We start from the raw sequence: 20,490 nt of genomic DNA on the forward strand, positions 1-20,490 counted from the left end.
TCAACAAATATTTCACATACTAACTGAGGAACAGCATGACCCTACAATTTCTTTGCAGTAAAATTTCACAAGAGGTTAGTACAGGATAACATTCAGCTTTGAGCTTTGAGCTCGTCCAGTTTTTCCCTGTTTGCACAAAAGTGGCTCTGTGAATGAGACAGAGACGTCTATCTTCTTTGCTAGCATTTTAACCAGGGCAGCCTGTACTGAAGACTTATACCGGGAAGCAGAGATATGTGGAAACTGGTGCTGGAAGGATTTTAAACACCTCCATGTATGTGTTGGCTCTAATTATGGTGAAATTATGGAATCTTCATTTAGAATGCAGAAGCCTTGCTGCCTAAACAACTGATTCTGTTTTGATGCAAAGAAGTCACTAACAGAAGAAGAAGCCAGCCCTTCTGCAAGGTAGAATTCAACTCTAAATCATACAGCTTTTTCTGTGTTGGCAAATATATATATATGTTTCTTCTATCAAGTCCTTTAAAACATCAGCATTGTGGCTTAAATACCCCAAGTACATACTTTAAATGTTATAAGCTAGCCATGTATGTTCTGCCTTAAGCTAGTATTATCAAGAGTAGGCAGGAGCAATATTCTGCATTTGGAGTGGAGAAACCACACGGAGCAGTGATTTGAAGAAGTAATTACACAAAATATTCTGTTAATGCTTGCTTGCAACACCACAGTAGTCTTTAGATGTTGTGGATGATAATTGTGATGTAGTATTGTAGATGGGGAGACATGTTGTAAGGCTGGTCTGCTTTAACAAGGCAAAAGAAAAAACAACAGAATGCCTAAAATGTGACCGACAGCATCAAGATGTTCCCCTTTGTCTTCCTTATCTGTGTGTGCAGAGACTTCTCCAATTGTCCTTGCATTCCACAGCAATCTTTGGGACAAAAGGAGTGTTGGGAGGAAGTAAACGACCGCCCCAAGGACTAACAATGGACTGACAGTGGACCATCACGGTGCTAGAAGGCTAGATGACATTGAAGATCACCAAATAAGGCTATATCTATTGGGCAATCACTGGGGGTGGATAGAATAATGAATTTGGGAATGTAATGAATATATATGTGAAAATATAACATGGTCATGAATGATCAGCTGGTGGAGCATTCTTGGTGAGTTATCTTGATGATGCTACCCCAGTGCTGCCAATAAAGAATACCTTGCTTAACAGTAACAAAACACTGCTGTTAAGTTTATATACATATTGATTTCTTTGATTCAGCAGTGTGGGCTGGGGACAAACTAACAGGAGTCCAACTCTACAGGAAAAAAACCTCTGGATCCTGATGGAGAAGCAGCTCAAGTTAACAGTGCACCTTAATGACGAGAAAGGATATCCAGACACCGTGTGTCTCTAGAATGTAGCCAGAAATTTGAGGGAGGTCACTCTTCTCTGACAGGCCCTTATAAGACCATGCAGGCAAGACTTTGTCTGTTTTGGACTTCTCAGTCAGTGAATGCCAGGAGGTGAATTCCTGGAACAAGACCAGCAGAGGATGTCCCAAGTTGAGAAGAGGTCATTCTTCCATCATTCCTGCTCCCTGTCTCCTTGGAAGTTCCATAAAACAAACATAGGGAAGCTTCAGTGTTCCTGCAGGTGGATTGGGCAACACTCCTGGGTCCAGCACTGTCTTGATCCATGGGTGATCGGTCAACAAAGGTAAACGTGCATGTTCATAGTTATGTAGTCCAGTTAGTCCAAGACTGCCTTTAGGGGTGGTACTCCACTTGTGTCTAGAAGATTCTTTGGTGTCTTTGATGAGGGTCTTTGGTGGTTGTGGACCCTCTCCTCCATTTACTGATGTTTATCAGCTGTGAGGAGCCATGACTGGAAGTGAAGATAAACAGTCTGTCGCTCTGCCTTTGCAGAATGGTTTTCCTTTGGTGTTACAGCTTCCAACTTGAGTCACTAAAGTTCTGTTCTTTCATTCTCAGACAGTTGTTGAGGTTAGTTGCATGAGTCAACAAGTTGCTTGCACAGTAGTTAAGGAAGATTCCATTCTGAGTTTGAGTCAACAAGATGCAACAAGTTCTTTATAAGGCTCAGATGAGTATCAACTTACCTGTATGTCCATGACTTGTCACTGAAGCCAGCAGTGTGATTCTGCAGCTCAGAAGGCCAACAGTATTCTGGTCTGCATGAAAAGATGGGTAGCCAGCAGAAAGAGGAGGATAACTGTCTCTCTCTACACAGTCCTCCTCAGGTCTCAAATGGAGTACTGCATCCAAGTCTGGGGCTCTCAGCACATGAAAGATATGGAGTTGTTGCAGCAGGTACAGAGGAGGGCCATGAGGATCAGAGGGCTGGAACACCTCTCCTATTAGGAAGGTTGAGAGGTGACTTTGAGTAGATCTGCAGAAAACTTTAGCTAGAACATATTTCCAAGCACTGAATTTTTGCAAATGGATGTTTTTCCTAGAAGTGCAAATAGTCTAAATCATTTCTGATTATCTTCTTACTTTCTTTCTGGGACTGTGCTTGTGCTGCCTTCAAAACACATTTTCCCAAGCATAGGGTTGTCTCTCTTCAAAGAAAGGGCTAAGCATATCTGAAGTTTTAATGGTGCTGTATTCCTATAAACTTATGCTCGAGGATGGCTTAATTGCTTTCAATGAAATGATTTTTAAAAATCTACTTACTACAGTCATGACAAATTTTCATTTCAGATAATTATTATGCACATTACAAGCATATTTCAAGCATTCTAATAGAACTGAGAAAGAGGTTGCATGATGAAAAGTGTTTGCCATTTATTGCTTTTTTTTCTCTTCAGTGGTGTATCTAAATGCCTAATTTATTCTGTGGGTAGAATGTCTTTGCTAATAGCAGAAAACTTCATCAGATATAACATGATTTTTTAAAGCTTAGCTTGAGCAGCATATTATCTATGGAACGCTGTTGGAAAGTTAATTTGCTAAATAAGCAGATTTTCAATGACTTTTTCATATCATAAACAAGAAAAAAGAAACTAACTGAAAAAGGATTTATACTGCACATGGGGGACTTAACCAAAGAATGAGAAGGAAGTACGTGTACTAATCAGGGAGGAATTGGACTTAACTAACTTATAGAGAACATCTGCAAATTTTGGTGAGTGACTTTCAAGTTTGCAGTACACTTGGCTGAATCTTCCTGGATTTTCTGCTTGAAATGCTTTACTAACAGTCCACTGAGGTGTGAAAGTAAAATAAGTCCTTAGTGTGGGAGGGAAGATGCATTTCTTAGGAGCATAGCTTGACTAAAAATAGATGACTTTTTCTCTCACAAGGAGTATGCTGCTCTGTCCAACAGGATCAAATTTATTTTTAAGTCCTATCAATGTTCCTTCTTATCAGCTATGGCAAGTCTTTGTCACAAACACAGATTTATAAAAGAAACCATGAGTGCAATGATCTCTTACTGTCAAATACACTTTAAAGGAACAATTTTGTGAAGAATTTAATTTTCACTCTAAACTAAGTAAACATAAGCCCAACCAATACAGCATCCTGGTTTGCTTTTTCTAACCTGGAACTTACTTTAATGTGTGGTCATCTTCTGAGGAATGGCTTTATAATTATGATTTTAAAAAATCTTTATGTGGCAATGCAATTGCTCTTCAGGCTCTGGGCAATTTTAGGCAGACAGCACTGTACCTGAAGAGTACCTGTATCAAATAATCTGGTTTTGTTTATGTCAATGAAACATTTCATGGCTTCCTGGAAGATTCATGATGTTGTGATACACATTATTTCAATACATTATTGTGCGTAAAATAATAGATGGCAAAAGCAGGAGCTTTATTTTTTCTGTTCCATATTACAATTTTAATTGAGAATTAGAAATATTTGGATCTGTTATAGCAATAGAACTAAATTAGGTTATACATGGTTTCAAAGAAGTGAACTGTGCACACCAATCCTTTTCACGTTGCTTTGCCAGCAGCAGGTCACCTGATTCAATGAAGTGATTTTCAAAAGCAAAGTACATTTTGCTGAGTAAAGATAATGTTTCTGTGTCTTTAGATAAGTGACACTGTGGAAATGAATACAACTCTGTGTTGTCTCAATTAGAGATCAGAGAATGTGGAGGAAGCCCACAAGGGCACCAAATCTGTGTGTGTGTGTTTATCTGTGTATGTTTTATCAGAGTGTGTCTGAAGCTGGTAGCAAGAGATGCCCTAAGGGACAGATGCTTTCTGTTATTAGTGTTCTTTCAGTTGCATTTAACTTTATCACAGTATATCTGCTTAAATTTAGTGTTTCATGTTTGGTCTTTGTTTATTGTTCTCAGTGTTAACAAATTTTGAACAAAAATTATTCTGCTTTCCCAGAAGTTAGCTTGCTTAGGGGTGAGGCTTTGGCAATGAAAGGAGTCTCTGCTCTTTCCTGAAACAAAAGAGCTGAATTGTGCAATGAAGATGGGCACACTGCAGTTCCTTTCTGTCTTGCAGTGTGTGCAGCACAAAGCCTTTTTAATACTGGCGCTACACTCATCTTAATTTTCCTGCACCAGTTCTATATAGGAGTTGTCAGATAGAAAGTCTGAAAAATAGGAGATCTCAAAGTTGGTCAGAGAATGCTCTTGTTGGTACATATGCAGGAGAATCTGAACAGTGCTGTTGAGTTACTGAAAATACCTAAAATCATGCCAGAATGCACACACAGGCTCTAAAGCAGGCATGTCCAACCTGTAGCCTTGCTTGCTCCTACTGCCTGAGGGTTGAAATACTCCTGTATCCTGCCCTTGGAACCTATGCACTATTTGAAACTAGTGGTTTTGAATTCTACAAATGGCAGGAGGTAAGTTGAAAGTATTAATTACAAACAGTTGGTCATTAAGAATTTGTATTCATAAATACAATATCAACAATGGTAATGTCCTTCCCTGTGAATCAGAAATAAATCCCAAGAATCCCCTTCCAAAATGCGCAGGCTGCTTTTTCAGATAAACTACTTCATACACACTTCATTCATGTGCCCACAAAACTTTTTGTGAGCTGCCAGTCCAAATATCAGAGAGAAGTGAGTAGAGGCTGGATAGAAACAGCAAGGACTGGATGAGGACAGAGGGATTTGTTTTCCATTGCCAAGAAGCAGTTTTTATTCTGTATGTTCTCTGTTTTGTCTACAGTCTTATTCCAATTCTTTCCTTCAAGGGCTCTTGTCATCAGTGTAAGTCATTTACCCTTTGGTGCTGTCTGTCTTGTCTCTGCTGAAATCACAATATTTAGTATCAAGACATTTGCATTAGACTTGCTAGACACCATACTTTTCCCTCTGCTCAATCATAAACACTTTTGCTAAAGCCCAATAAATTACTTGTCAGTTCAACTCCTGCGGATGAAGACAATCATTTCAGGTTTATGAAACCTGAAGTGCCCAAAACAAGTGATGTCCCAATACAGTTGAGGTAAGGTTGAGTAATGCAAATAATAACATGAATAACAACAGTAAAACAGTATCATGACCGCTTTCCAAAAAAATATTAGTTTTGAAGAATGCTAAATACGAAGTAATAGAGAAATTCCATAGAAAAACCTTGCCTAGAAAAAAACTCATGGAAAATCCTGTGTGTCATCTTGTCATTACATCATTGCTCTCTTTTAGTAGGAGTTTAGTGAAGAGAAGATTCATTGATTTATCCTCATCAAAACCAAATCATCTTTTAAGGTGGCTTCATTATACAATCCTAACACAAGTCTAGTTCTTTCATTTAGTATAATGCTCCTTTTTTTTTTAAATTCTTTTTTACCTGTTGTGTACCACTTTCAGAAGATGCATTTCATATACAATTTATTGGGTATAAAAAGAAAATAGGCATTGATTTTTTGAGTACATATAACTTTTTTCCCTACTTGACATTTTGTCAAGTTTCTATGCATAATATCCAGGCCCGGTGAAAGTCACACTATTAGTTTAAAACTTGCAACAATACTTTGTGATTGCCTTATTCATTCTGAAACCTATGGAAATGAGCTAATTTAAAAGAAAACTTCTTCTGAACACAGATATTAACCTAAATCTGTCTCAATATTGCACGTTGTCAACCCACTAAGGAGAGCTAAATAAATAAATCATATTCAGAGTTGCAAACTACCATTTCAAGCACCAACAAAGTCATTTATGAAACCAATTCAGCTAATAGATTTGCATAGAACAAGTCATTAAATGTCTTCTGCACAGGTTGAGGTTGATGGTCATTTAACAGACTCATAACTGTGGCATAACATACTGGCCTGTAATGGTCTACTTCAGAAAAAATAGGTGCTACAGTGATATGCATTTGTTTCTATTTATGCAAAAGTACTGTGGGATATAAATGCAGAAGATATGCTGTGTGAACCATGGTAATCATCTGAGCTGACGTACTCACTGTGACTACAGTTCTACTACTTTCATTTTTAGATAAGTGAGAATGTCCTTTAGATAAAAAGTTCACTCATCAACAGCACTATCCTTGTTGTAATCTTATTTTCCATAACTCAGTAACTACTGAAAGAGAGAGAGAGAAAAGGAGAAATTATTCTCCTTTTAAGTTGTGGCAGTGTGACAGACAGCAGCCATTAGGCCCTACAACTATTCTCAGGCATGCTGCTGTCACTGAGAGCAGAACCTGACCTTTACAAAATGTACGCATGTGGGATTCTTTGCCTGACCTTAATTTAAAACTGGGATGGGGAGCAGCATACTGAACACTTGCTGAGAGGCTGGTATTGTTTTGGGTATGCAGTGAATGTATCCAGGTTTGAGAATAAGAAAATTATGATAACGTTTAGATTACCAAATAGACTGTCTAAACTGCATGAGGTAATTCTATTCAGTTGAGTTTATGTGAATGTATACTAGCATTAAGGTGGGCCAGTATTTCTATGAAGAGTCACATAGTATGAACTAGCACATGCATGAAAGACAAGGGCAAACCTTAGGTTTATCACAAGATGAACCCAAGGCATCTGCAGATTGTGGTTGGGTTAGTGCAAAATGGAAGCACATTCAACAGAACAAACAAAACGGATTATCCATCTGACATACTGGTGTACTGGTGGACTGCTAAATAAAAAACTAATAAATGGTTAATATCCTTTCTTGGTTATGGCAGTTGGTTTTTGTTTTTTTGCTTGCTTGGGTTTTGTTTTTGTTTTGTTTTTGTCACTTCAGCTCCCTTAGAACATTCCACTAATTCTTCGGAATATTAGAGCTTTCCTTAAGTTCATAGTTCTGGTGATTCTCAGGCGATAAGACAGAGAAGAATCATTTGAGAACATCTCATTCAAATGCCACAGTTCCAAACAGAAGAATCCAGGATCACTCTATTAGTTTCCTCATTTGCATATTTTTTTCTTCTTTCTGTACCTTATTAATCAAAGCATGATTTAGAATGTGCATTTTCTTCTTAGTTAGTACACATTGTACTACAGCATCAGTGCTTCAGCATAAATCTTTGCTTTTGTCAGCCTTTGAGAAGATGGTCCAAGCTTTTATATATAAATCAATACAAGCTGATCATCAATTCCAAAGATAGGTCAGATAATATTTTAAATACAAGTGCTACTTTCACTGGACAGCAGCTCAGAGAATGCCTTTGCATACTTTTGGATGCATTGTCCATGAAATATGAAATTATAATAAAGCATTCTAGAAATCAGTATCATAATTTAGGTTTGTTGGAAGATTGGAGGAGCTTTAGAGGCAGGTTTGTGCTTTGGATATATCTAAAACTGAAAAATCCAGGAGTTTAGTGCAATTCAAAAAGTGCTTAACTGAAGGCAGAAATACTGGTAGAAATATTCACAAATATTCACGTTCTCATTCAGTCTGTCTCTCCAAGGAATCATTAAAACTTGATTTTGCCAGTTTATTCTTCGTGAAGACTTCATGAGGGTTGATCCAAACCCATTTAATGACTTTATCAGAGTTCCTGTAGATTACTGATCATGCAAGTTATGGCAAACGCGATGCTAGATGAGGTTTCAGTACTCAGAACATGCTCTCTGTAAAAATACTGGTTGCCCTTAGGACAAAGGTAGATGTGCTATACCTTGTCTACATGGAAGGCAGTAACGAAAGTGGAACACATACAATCATAGTACATTTTTTCACAAACCTACTTTGCATGATAAGAAATTCCCTGGAAGAACATTCTTGACCACCAGACTTTAAGTAAGTGAAACTCTGAGTGCCTGGAGTAAGGCACAAAATCCCATAATTTTCCACCTCCATTATTATTGCAGTTGTTATAACCGCAAGTCCTCTGTGGGGGGACATCACAGTGGGACTGTTCTACTGGAGTTAAAAGAGTTTAAAAATGCATTAATAACTCAGGTATTAAAATTACGAGATCCAGAATTTTCCTGTTAAACTGTAGGTTTCACAAAAAGATCACAGTTTGAGTCTCTTGAGAAATGCATTATTCAAGTTGCATATCGCTTCCAGAAATGCTGCAAGGCTTAATTAATTAGTGATTATAAGCTGCTTCAGGTCTCTTTAGATGAAGGGTACTGTATGTTTTCTTGAATTTACTATTGTGTTTACTGATGATAACTATGTTTTTCCTCTTTCTTATGAGAGTGAAAACACACAATAACAATTACAGACTTGATTTTCTGATTGTGAATATGAGGGATTTCTGTGCTCCTTTTTTATTTCTTCCTATCTATCTTTGAATTCAAAAACCCATTTTTCTTCACTAAGGGCATATGAAGAATTTGGTTGCTGCTAGCTCATTCACAGCAGATTTCTTTTCATCCAGCCTTTCTACCTACAGTGGAAGTGAACACCCCAAAGTGGGCTGTCAGGGGTGCTTCCGCTATCAGACCTGATAACAAAGCAAATCCAGCATTTGAAAATGCAGAGAGACATATCTCTACCACAAGTCTGTAAATTATGACAGGATTGCAGTGTTTCAACTGAGCTGAGTTCAAGAGTACATCCACATAGGAGGCAAATGAGATAGAAGCTGAATTTTATAACTTGGAAATCATTGTTCACTTCCATCTAAGGAAAGTTAAATTTGTTCAAGGTGAAAAGAACAAAAGACACAAAATATTTCCTGATTGACTTGTTAAAACAAACAAGCAAATAAACAAAACAATTTTTAAGGGGAAGGAGTTTCGCAATGAGATTAGCAACTTAAAATAAATCTAATAGCATTTCCTAGTTATTGCCCATCAAAAATTCAACAATATATTCCTGGACTGTTAGCCAGTTTGCACAAAATAATATATGGCAGTGCCAGTTTCTGAAGTATAAATGCAGCTTGTGGTACACAGTTCACCTGTTTCTCCATACTGGCCTAGATGACTTGAGAAAATATAATGAGAAAATATGAGAGGAAACTCTGAAGTAGCTTCACAGTTCACAATTTGAGCTATCTTCCCTGTGTATGTATGAGCTTTTCCAGTTAATATCTTTATAAGGTGCTCAATTTTATTTGTGTGAAATAAATATTCGCCTTAAATAATTAAATACACTGTTTTTTTTGTCCACCCCTCCAGCCTCCCATCTCCTCCCTGAGGCTTAGTGCATGTACTAGATACTCTGTTTATTTCAGGACAGTAATATTTATGTCAGTTCAAAGTTGCCCCATCCCTGGATTTGTTCAAGACCAGGATATATGAGGCCCTGGGCTGCTTGATCTTGTGGCTGGCAACTGTGCCCACAGCAGGGGGACTGGAAGTCATTCTGTTACTCTGTGATTCTACAGACTGAAATGAACAAATTTACAAGAAAAATCCACCAAGCACTATTAAACATAACGATGCAATTTTCAGCTCACATATGAGCTGAAGACTGTTGAAGTATCAGCACAACACCTATACAGTCATACTCTTCCCTAATTATCAAGTCTTAGGTGATGTCAGTGGCAAGTTGCTGGCTTAGAAAGATGTTTGCAGATACAGCTCTTTTTCTGGCCTTATGGTTATTCCTGTCAGGGTCTGTATAGACACCTCCTATGCTACAGGGGAGAGCAGCTGAAGTCTAATATTCAGAATTACTTTGAAGGTTTTCCAACAGAGTGTTCAAGTTTTCTAAGCAGTTTGTCCCAAGATTAACCTAATCACAGTTTTTCCTAAGATTTCATCTCACCCCTCACAGATTTATTTACTTAAGGGGAATATAAATGTTGGTTTAATTTGTTGGGCTCTGGCTTGTGTAACTGTGTGGAAGCATGCTTTGTGAAGTACTGTGCCATAGCCGAAAGTAGAGGTAGGATAATAGTGTTTCATTGTTAGCTCACAAAGAAGATACATTTGAAGTGTGGAAGAAGCAAATTTGAAGTCAATGTGCCATTTAATTGCTTTTAGTTCCTCAAATGACTGACCAATGAAAAAGGCATTTCGTATTAAATGTGGATTTTGGTGAACCCTATCCTTAAAAAGGAAAAAAAATCCTAGGCTTTTAATTATCTCTCCATCTGGTTTTTTATTTCTCTGGGTCTGCTAAATCTTGTAGTATTCAGCTTGTCAAAGAGACCATATGAAATGTTATGTTTAAAGCCCCTTTAAGTATTTGTAAATCAAAGCTGCTCTATAATTTACAGAACATTTATTTTAATGAATTATGTTTTTACACCAAATTTCAACCCAAGAGGTCTCACACCATTTTACAAACTGGATTCACTTTCATCAGCACTGAGATTCAGTTATCTCTCAGCCATCTACAGTAGGTCAGAAAATTGGCAAAATCAAAACTTCAGCTATTGCTGGGATAAACAAATGTTATGACTATGTTGAAGCAAAGTCTCATGTGGGAGCAGCAGTCACAAAGAATGCTGGTCTTTTTGTTACCTCACTTTATGAGTGTCCTCCTTATATCAAAAGATTATATCATATAATCTGTTCTATTTGTCTGCAGCAGATGAAGTGGTGAATGGAGTTCCTTTCCAAGTAATTTGCCAAAGCAGGTGGTGACCTACTGGAAAATGGATAGACTTTGCTCTATCAAAGCTGTCTCTTCCAATGCCTTACTCTTTGATAACTTAGACATGCACAAAAGAAACAAATTTCCTGAGCTTTGATTCTCTAGACTTACAAGATCAAGTCCTGGTTGGAGGACCCATAACAGCTTCAGTGTGCCCCTCCTGCAGTCAGGGGTGGTTACTTCCTGTTGCTTCCTCCTGTTGGATCCTTCTGATCTTCCCTGCTTGGAGATCTGCCACGTGAAACTGAAGAAATCTAGAGAAACTGAAATCTACACATCATCCCTCTTGTTTCTCTTCACTCTGGAGTAAAGAGAGTTAAATGGGACAACACAAAGTGCCTGAGAAACAACAACTGAAAACAGCCCTTTTTATATCTTCAATTAATGATATAATTATAAATAGAGACAAAGCGATTGCAACACTTATTCTGAAGAACAAGGGTAGCCATGTCAAGCAAATTAATTCATCTTATTATCTGATGCGAAAAAATGGAGTAATTTTAAAGAATGAAATATGATTAAAATGAAATGAAGTTTGAATTTACTAGATCTGAACAGGCACACAAGTGCTTCCACTTATTTAGATACCCTCAGTCAGCAACATTGATTTATATACGACATACAGCAACAGAAGATTGTGGATCTGAAATTACAGCTTTTCAACCTTCTTCTTCTTCTTCTTCTTTTTTTAAGCTTCCAAAAGATACTGCAAACAGCGGGCAATGAATTTGCCTTATGCAGCGTGTTTCAAGAATAATGGAACAAATAATTGTTCATCTATGAAAGTTGGTATTGAAGATGAGTATCTCATTGTCTGAGATTTGCCATTCTGACAAGAGCAGAAAGGCATAGTCATGGATAGCAATTCCAGTGTATGGAATAGTCATGAATAGCAAAATCCAATGCATGAATTCCTTGCAGAGGTAGCCTGAACAAAATATGTAACAAATGCAGTAACAGAAATCAGTGCATTTTATCTTCATTTTCAGAAACACATCAAATGAAAAAGATGTCAAAATAACTTGTACACAGTGGACTGCTGGAAAGATGGATGACCCAAGACAACCACATCTGTTCAGGTAGGATTTCAAATGTTTCTCATAACCAGAAATAATGCAGTTTCTTGGAATGTGTAGGGTAGTGTAGGGTAGTTCTTTTATTTTTTTATTTTATTAATTTTATTCTTTTGATCTAGTTTTCATGCATACATGTCTGGTCACTAATTTACCTATGAGTTCTGATATTGATACATGTGGGAATACAAGAAAAGCTGTTCAGAGCAGCAGCTGTGGAGCAAGATAAACAGCAGATCCCTATTTTGTGTCAATTTAAGAAGGTGCTTATAGTGTGCAGAACAGTTGAAAGGTTGTGTACTGAAGAGCCTGGGCTCCATCAGAAGAGGCAATTGTCAGCATCTCTCTGCTCTGCCCTTGTGAGGCCCCATCTGGAGTACTGTGTCCAGGTCAAGGGCCCCCAATACAAGAAAGACAAGGAGCTGTTGGAGAGGGTCCAAAGGAGGGCCACAGAGATGATCAGAGGGCTGGAGCACCTCCCCTACAAAGACAGGCAGAGGGAGGTGGGCTTGTTCAGCCTGGAGAAAAGAAGGCTACAGGGTGACTTCATTGCAGCCTTTCAGTACCTACAGTGGAGCCTATAAACAGGAGGAGAGTCAACTCTTTACAAGGGTAGATAGTGGGAGGACAAGGGGAAATGGTTTTAAGTTAAAGGAGGGGGGAAGTTCTTTACGATGAGATTGGTGAGATGCTGGAGGAGGCTACACAGAGAGGTTGCGCATGCCCCATCCCTGGAGGTGTTTAAGGCCAGGTTGGATGGGGCCCTGGGCAGCCTGTGCAGTGAGTGGTAATGTGTTGCCTTTTAACCTTTTAGAACACAGCCTGTGAACAACCAATCAGTGTTTATTTTTATTTATTGTTTTAGATAACCTATTTATTTACATGCCTTATATAACCTCTCTTGTTTTCTACTGTAGGATTTATTCTGTCTTTCAGAATACCTGGAAAATACAATAACTAATTCAGTTGCTTCTCCATTTCAGAACTGCATCAATAAACACAATTTTTTATTTCACACTTTCTGCTGATCTGACCACTTGTCTTTCACTTCTCAACCAGCCATTTACATTCTCTCCAGCTATTTTTTTTCCCTTAATATGCTAAACACAGCACTGTCTCTCGTTCTTGAGATATTTCAGTGTTCTAATAACACAAAAAGTTAAATATTGTTTAAAAAATATTAATCCAGAAATGTATTGTGGTTAATTGTGGTTTTCTGTATCAGCTGTAGCTGTGTATCTGTTCATCTCTTTGTATGTGAGATGTCACCCATATTTGCCACCCGTAACTCTTTGTTCATCACTTGGTAATTGCGTGTGTATTTTATCTGACTCTTTTCAATTGATTTTCTAACTCACAGCACTCTTGAGCTGCAGTCCTGTTTGTTTGAATAAATTCTGTACGCTCTGTGAAGAATACTTCTTTCAGACTAGAGAAAAAAAAATCATATAATTGAGGGCATTTTAAAATGTGAATCTTCTGATTGAAAGTATGAGCATAGGAAAGCAATATTTTTCCAACTGAACATATTGTGAGTGCCCTATCTGGAACATATCAGACATTTCCCGGAGCTTACAATGTTATGGGCACTTGCATTTAGAATTTTAAAAGTTTTCTGTATATAAAATGTGCACACAAATGATTAAATTTATGGAGGAACTTAATAAATAAGAACAAGTATCATTATATAATTTTCATTTACCATGTAGGAGATTTTCAGGCTTTTCTGTTTATAGGAAACCTTTGTATTTTTAAAAGCACTTTTCATCATATGATATCATTTGTGTATGGAAGAACTGATACTTTTGGAAAAGTAGATCTTTTATTTTAACTTTTTGTTATTATTATTATTATTTTAAAAAGCCTAGTTCTCATAGATAACTGTTATACTTCTTAGTCTTTTTATTTTCAGGGATCAGAGCATTTTTTCTTACCATCCTTCCTCATCTTTTACTTCCTTAACGTTTTCCTTTGTTTCTGCTGTGTTCAGAGAGTCCCTCCCAGTGTTGATGCTCAGTGGGAGAGACCAACTGTGCAAAAATGGAGCAGTCGAATGCTGCTTCTGTATCCACCAGGAAGCTATAAGGGCAATTTCTGTCACAGGGTTCCATAGTTACCTCATCAGTGGTCCTACATGGGCTCTTTGTGGAAAGAAAGGATTTTTGTGGAAAGATCAATTTATTTTATTTTTATTTTGACTTTTTCTCTACTTGGATATTAGTGTTTGCAGAATGTTAGCTAGCATAAAAAGGGGCAGAGTTTCATCCTCTGTGCTGCTCTTATAATCCTTTGTCTCTCTGTTAAATATGCTGTCCAGCACAGCTACTGCCACAAGGACATCTCCCTGCATCAAACTGCTCTGGAAATGTTGAGATCAGCAAAGATATGTTGGAGATTGCCCGTGTAGGGTGATCTGAGCTGCATAACTTGAAGAAGGAGGTCTTCCTTCACTACCAGAATGACAACACACCTTCGTGTATGTGATTTTGATTGGCTAATGTCACAGGTTAACATTAGTGTGGACAGGTATGGACTGCAAAAAGAACTGACCATAATGTTTCCAAAGAAAAGCAAAAAGTGGCTTTGAAAAGATAACCAGCTTCCTATAGCACATGGTCCGAAGAGTGCAGTTGGAATGATTATCAGACTTGTGCATGCTGAACTCCCTGTTTAACAATAGAATTAAGTCTGCCCTTTTGATCATTTTTGTATGTGGAGCAAACTGCAGGGGGAAAAAACAAAGCATCAGCACTGTGCTTTTGCTGCACCTGACATAAAGAATGTACCAATTAGTTTCATGATGCATCTAAAAAGGCTGTTTCTTTTTTTTTTAACTTGTCATTAACACAATTTTGTTAGAGCATACAATGCTAATTCAACAGTTTTAGAGTGTGAAGCTCACACAGTGCACCCAGTATCAGCTCTGAGCTTGGAGAAAACCAATACCACATGTTCTGTAATCTTCACCTTTTCACAGAAGCACACAGCCGTTTCACAGGAAGAATGTGGAGAAAAGCGTGGCATAACATAAAATGAGCAATAGTGGCTTTTGCCTAATCTATTATACATTGTTATTCCAGTGGTTTATACATGTCTTGGTTTATGGCAGCTCAGTCTGAAAAGGACCACCTCCCTCTTCAGCCTCACCTTCAGGCATGGATCTCACTCCAGAACAAAGCACACTGAGGCAGTGAGTCTTGCTGTGAGGACACAGCTCTAGGTGTGGTACCAGCCTTCAATCTTTACAATCTGAGCAGCTCTAGCAAATTATTGTGCCTCTGTGTTTTCTAATTTCATCTGAAGTTGACAGTCACTTTATCCCCGCAGTGCTCTGATCCTCTAGCATTCTGTGATATGCTTTCAGTCCTGCATAGTGCATGAGCTCATTGACAGGATGAGTGAAGAATGAGGAGGATTATTCATTGTTCCCATTACATGTAAATCCTCTCAACAATAGCTTAGCAGGAAGGCAGTGTTACTTCACTGGGAAGTTCACTTTGGACAGATGCTTTAAAAATCTGCACTTCACACTTGAGATATGCTGTCATTTTCTTCTTTTCCTTTCTCCTTCCCCCTGTAAGGAGCTTGTTTGCTTTTTGTAAAATAGTGGTATTCTTCTGATTTTCACCATGATTACTAAAACTGGCAAGGCCACTGAAGCGTTAGATCATGAGAGGCAGCTGACACTTTGGAGAAATGTGGGTTGCATAACGTGGGTGCAGGCACCAGTAACTGCAACCACGGTTTCACAAGCTGGTTCTAAATGCACATCCCTATGAGGAACCAATCAAGTATGGCTTTAGTTTGCAAGTTTGATGAGCACTCTGAGGATGAACAAACTGAACTAGAATACAAGCAGGTTTTAGTTCAATCTGTTCACATACTGAAGGGTAGGTCATTCATTTTGAAGCTAGACTGGAATACTTTCAAACCTGTTTCAAAAGCAATAATGTTGGCCTTCAGAGCCTCTGAAATACATTTGGCAGGGAAACAGTATTGTATCTGAAAGAGATGAAAAATCAAGCATACGTTACCTAGAAAATGAGGGTAGACAGGGATCCTAAAATTCTCTGAATCTCCTTGTCAGTATAGTTAGAAAAGAGCTCAGTTGATTACTGTGTGCTAAATGTGAGCTGCATTAGTTAAGGCATAGTTATGACTTTCTGTGTCATTTTTGTTGGCTATTTAAGAAAACGATGATTTGTGTTTGTTAGGCTTCCTACCTTGATGGGAGATGAACTGAGTGAATTAATAGGCTGCTTTCCATTTGTGACTTCTGATTCCATGAATAACATTTTTCTGTGATGGAAAAATAGAACATCAAAAGATGCCTATGCAGGTAATCAAAACTTCATTTTATCGGATAATAACTGTACATGTAATATTGAAACATTTTCAGAAGATATCGCTACTACTGTATTTCATAGTGATAGTTTATCAGTTAGCTGCAATTTAAAATAGATTCAAGTACTAATCTAGATGTGGTGCTCTGTTTCTCTTTAATGGCAAGTGGAAGGAGAGATAATGGTGGAAGGTGGCCTGAACTTGTTTTTCTGTCTCAGGTACAGGCTTAGTCTATTGCTGACTTACATAACCTCTCAGTTTTATCTCCAACATCCCTTTTAAAAGTTAGTTAAAGGAACCAAGCAAAAAAACCTAGTTATTTAATCTCTGCTCAGTGAGATTGACAGCTTCAGTAGAACTCCATAATGACAGCATTTTGCTGAAGCACACTTTCTGCCAATTACAACAGTCTCCACTAACATTGTATATTTACAAATCTGTTTCAAAGCCCTACATACATTGATGCTGAAGGAAATGCAAACTAATAATAAGCTAACAAAAGCTTTGCAATGTATTCCCACAAGATGTTACAGGTAAAACCAAGAGTGAACAGTCTTCCAAATTTGAGAACATAGGGCTGAAATCAACTAATGGCTGGGAGAGGGAGATGGTACTGCCCAGATCCCTGAAATAGTTAAAACTACTCAGCCAGGGACCTGCTGTTTATTGTTCCTCTCTTTGTAAAAGTAATCCCTCTTTCTCTCCCGGTGAACTACTTTATGTCATCTTATTTTGTTCTTTTTTTTTTTTTTTTTTTAAAAAAAAAGGAAAAATCAGATTTGTACTGGGATAATTCTAGATGTATTTGCCAGTATGAAGAACTTTTCAGCAGGACTATGCAATACAGTATGGATTAGAGATTCCATTCAGAAGCGGGGTTTCAAGTGTTCCTCAACACTGCATCTGTATTCCATATCTCCCCATCTTAATTTAGGCAAAACAAAGGATTTTCCAAGAGCGGGGTGAAACAATAAAAACTCTGCCTTCTTCTGTTTGTAGTATACACAGTTTTCATTGAGAGTTTCACAGTATTCTCATAAGGGTCATTATAGCTCTAGTCAAGTATAAAAGATGCACATACACACTAAGTGTAAAGCCATATAAAACTAGTATGGATTTGAAACTCAAGCTCATAATTACGTTAATTAAAAGAACTTCTACTTTTCCATTTCATTTTGTTGTTCTTTCCTGTAGTACTGATTTTTTAATAGAAATCAAGTATTTTAGTGTTCTGGAAGACTGAAAATGGTCTTTATTTGCAAAATTACTTAAGCACAGAACTTTAATGGGACCATTCACCTGCTTCAGGCTAACGTGAACTTAAATGCTGAACTGAATCAAGGTCTCCAGAAGGAAGAGAAACACCAGCCACTCAGACCCTGATTTTCCCTGCTTGTTCTGATAGTTGAGCAATTTATAATTGACCAAGTAGCACTCAACAAGGCAAAAAAACACAGCACATATGATTTATAAGGTGCTCTAGAAGATGCATTAGAAAGCATTATGAGTTGAAATCAATCAGTGACTAGACTACTCACAAGATACTAAATGTTTTTCTCTTTTCTACTTTCAGCAAGCAAGAGGACAGATCAGGTATCAGTACCGCACATTTTTCTAACTGATGGCATCATTTTCTAGTGCCTTTTCCTGATTTATGTTTCAGTGTTTATCCAATTTCCTTTATAACATCATCCAAAGCAGAAACATTAGCAATTTGTTATTTAACCTCTATGACACCTTCAGAAATTGGCAGAACAAACTGGACTTATATTCTTATTGTCACTTTAGATGACAATTTGGAAAAACTGAAGAACTCCAACATTATTTGCTGTTGTTATCATAAAATTATGGAATTGTTAGTGTATTTTTGGCCTGAGAAGAAATGTGATTTTTCTCACTAGCTAGCCAAGGTCAAATGAAAAAGTCCTTCTTCAGTTTCCAGTAAAACATTTAAGAATATTGGCACCAACATATAGTGGGAGGAAAAGTATTTAGGGATGTTTTTTGGTATCAGACTGAGCTGCAGAGGATTCTGAAAACTGTGGATGATTATAGCTCATAATTTATAAACAATTAAAATTTATACTGTGGAAAGAGAATTTTGTTCCCTGCTTGAGGAGTTTCTGAACGCTTCAGAGCCAATGAGAAGAAAGTGATTTCACTGGAGCCTGTTGCTCATTACTAACTACAATCAGAATAATAACCAATGAAGAAAATGCACACTGAAGAGCTAATGTTTCCTCTGAATCAGCCAAATGCTCATGTTTCTTTCCCCAAAATATTTCTTTCTTTCCAAATGCAGCGTATCTGGTGGCATCATTACATGAAGTACAGTATGAAGAAATTACTTGCAAAATGTACGAGTTAAACTGAACAGAAAGGATACGACCAACCTGACCCCAGCAAAAGCATTATCTTTGCTTTAAAGACAAACAAAGTTACAGGCTGGGGATTGGTCTTAACTATAGTCCACACACACCTTAACCTATTAACATATTATGGCTGTTTTACTCAGTCCAATGGCCTGTCCCTGGGTCAGCAGATTTTGATCTCATCATAGTTTAAAAAGACTACTGTGTAGTGTCAATGCAGATGAAAAGTTATCAAACTCTATTAGCCTCCTAATGCCTCACAGCTCCCACGTGTGTCCTACAGGACAGACAATTCTCTTTTCAGTATTAGCACAAATGAATTTCTAATGTATGTCATCTTATTGCAGCAATAAAAATGATGAGGTGTCAGAAAAAGGTCTTAGAGCTGTAAGTGAACTACTGACACTAGTTTGGACTTTGTAGTTCAACTATTATTTTACTGTGATGCAGATATTCTGACTAGATTACCTTAAATGTAGGCTAACATAAGCCAAATTGGCAGTGAGAGCACAACCTCAAAGAAATATTTTAAGAAGTGGGAAGCATTCCCTATGGGCTGAGCCTAATTTGCTTCTGATTTTCATATTAACCAAAGAAAAAAGAGAAATCAGTTATTAGCCTGCTCTGCAATAAGTAATTCAGCTCAAACCACTGGCTATAAGGGAACAGAGCCAAGACCAGTCCAGTGCACGTGATAAATCAGGTTTGGGCATCAAAGAAGAGATTGAAGGATACACCAATTTGATCTCCCATCAGTGCACAGTGTCACTTGCATTGTTATCTAAACAGCCACTGAGGGAACCTGGTGGCCTGGAGTAATGACCCTGACTGTACAGTCTAGACCTCTGGTATGTCATTCCTCTTTAGCAGCTGGAGAGCCCAAAGAATTCATCCTTAGTTTGTGCACCACTGCAGTTCACAGCTGTCAGACAAGAGCTGCAGAACAGGATATCTAGGGTTTGGGCATCTGTTCTCCATTCTTCAAGTGTGCCGGTCTTTGGAGCACATGGCTTTGTAACTGGTTAGAGTGCTTGAGATCCAGATCAGAAACCATCAGTGGTGGTAGTAGATAAGTATTACATTGGAAACTCGGAAATGTTAAACCTAGGCTGTATCTGATAGAGCATCAAAGTAAAAGTGTGAAAATGTTGCCTCTCGCTCCCCTGTTCATGCATGTGGTTTTATGAATCTAAGCCCAAACCCACAAAGGCCAGAAGCCCTTGGAAAAAATGAAGAGTGGTTTCTGTTGGTCCAAAGAACACTTAGCTAGAAATCCAGTGTTAATATTTATATTTCTCAGAATCTCTCAATGTGCTTCATTCACTGGAATAAAAGTTGTATATTTTTATAAAAAAAATCAATAAATGTCAGATATTTGTTTGCCTTTATTAACTTGAGTATATCTAAACTTCTAATTCTGGGAGCTAAAAATACCAGTATTTGTCAGGCTCACAACAGCTTGACAGTACCGTGTGGGAAATCTTTGAACTACCCAAAGTGATTGACACAGCCTTGGTGTGCAGGTGACCAGCATTTTGGACTGATCCATTTGAAACTCAGTTTTCTGTTATTTCTGAAGAAAGATGGGTCAGCCTTCTGGATCTCAGAGCTACATGGATGTACTGACAGAGAATTCAGAAAATGCCTTTAAACAAACATGTTCCTAGCATTAAATCTTCAACAGCAGTTAAATATAATTTACCCTAGAGTATTCATTCACTCTAAATCTGAAAAAGGTAATGTATTACACTGTGTATGACTGGATAGGAAGCTTACTATGACAG

The 20,490-nt window shown here is 37.7% G+C and overlaps 1 long non-coding RNA gene across 2 annotated transcripts; it reads left to right on the forward strand.

Moving 5' to 3' along the window:
- Window positions 1–79: 79 nt before the first annotated feature.
- On the forward strand, window positions 80–20,070 carry LOC107309483. 2 transcript variants are annotated; one of them, XR_001553197.2, is made up of 5 exons: window positions 80–274; window positions 11,907–11,996; window positions 16,205–16,329; window positions 17,908–17,927; window positions 18,637–20,070. It is a non-coding gene; the product is annotated as an uncharacterized LOC107309483 (long non-coding RNA). The 2 variants fall into 2 exon arrangements; XR_001553198.1 differs by lacking the exon at window positions 80–274 and adding an exon at window positions 296–408.
- Window positions 20,071–20,490: the final 420 nt, after the last annotated feature.

The sequence above is a fragment of the Coturnix japonica genome, chromosome 2 (assembly GCF_001577835.2).
Source record: "Coturnix japonica isolate 7356 chromosome 2, Coturnix japonica 2.1, whole genome shotgun sequence".
NCBI classification, from domain to species: domain Eukaryota; kingdom Metazoa; phylum Chordata; class Aves; order Galliformes; family Phasianidae; genus Coturnix; species Coturnix japonica.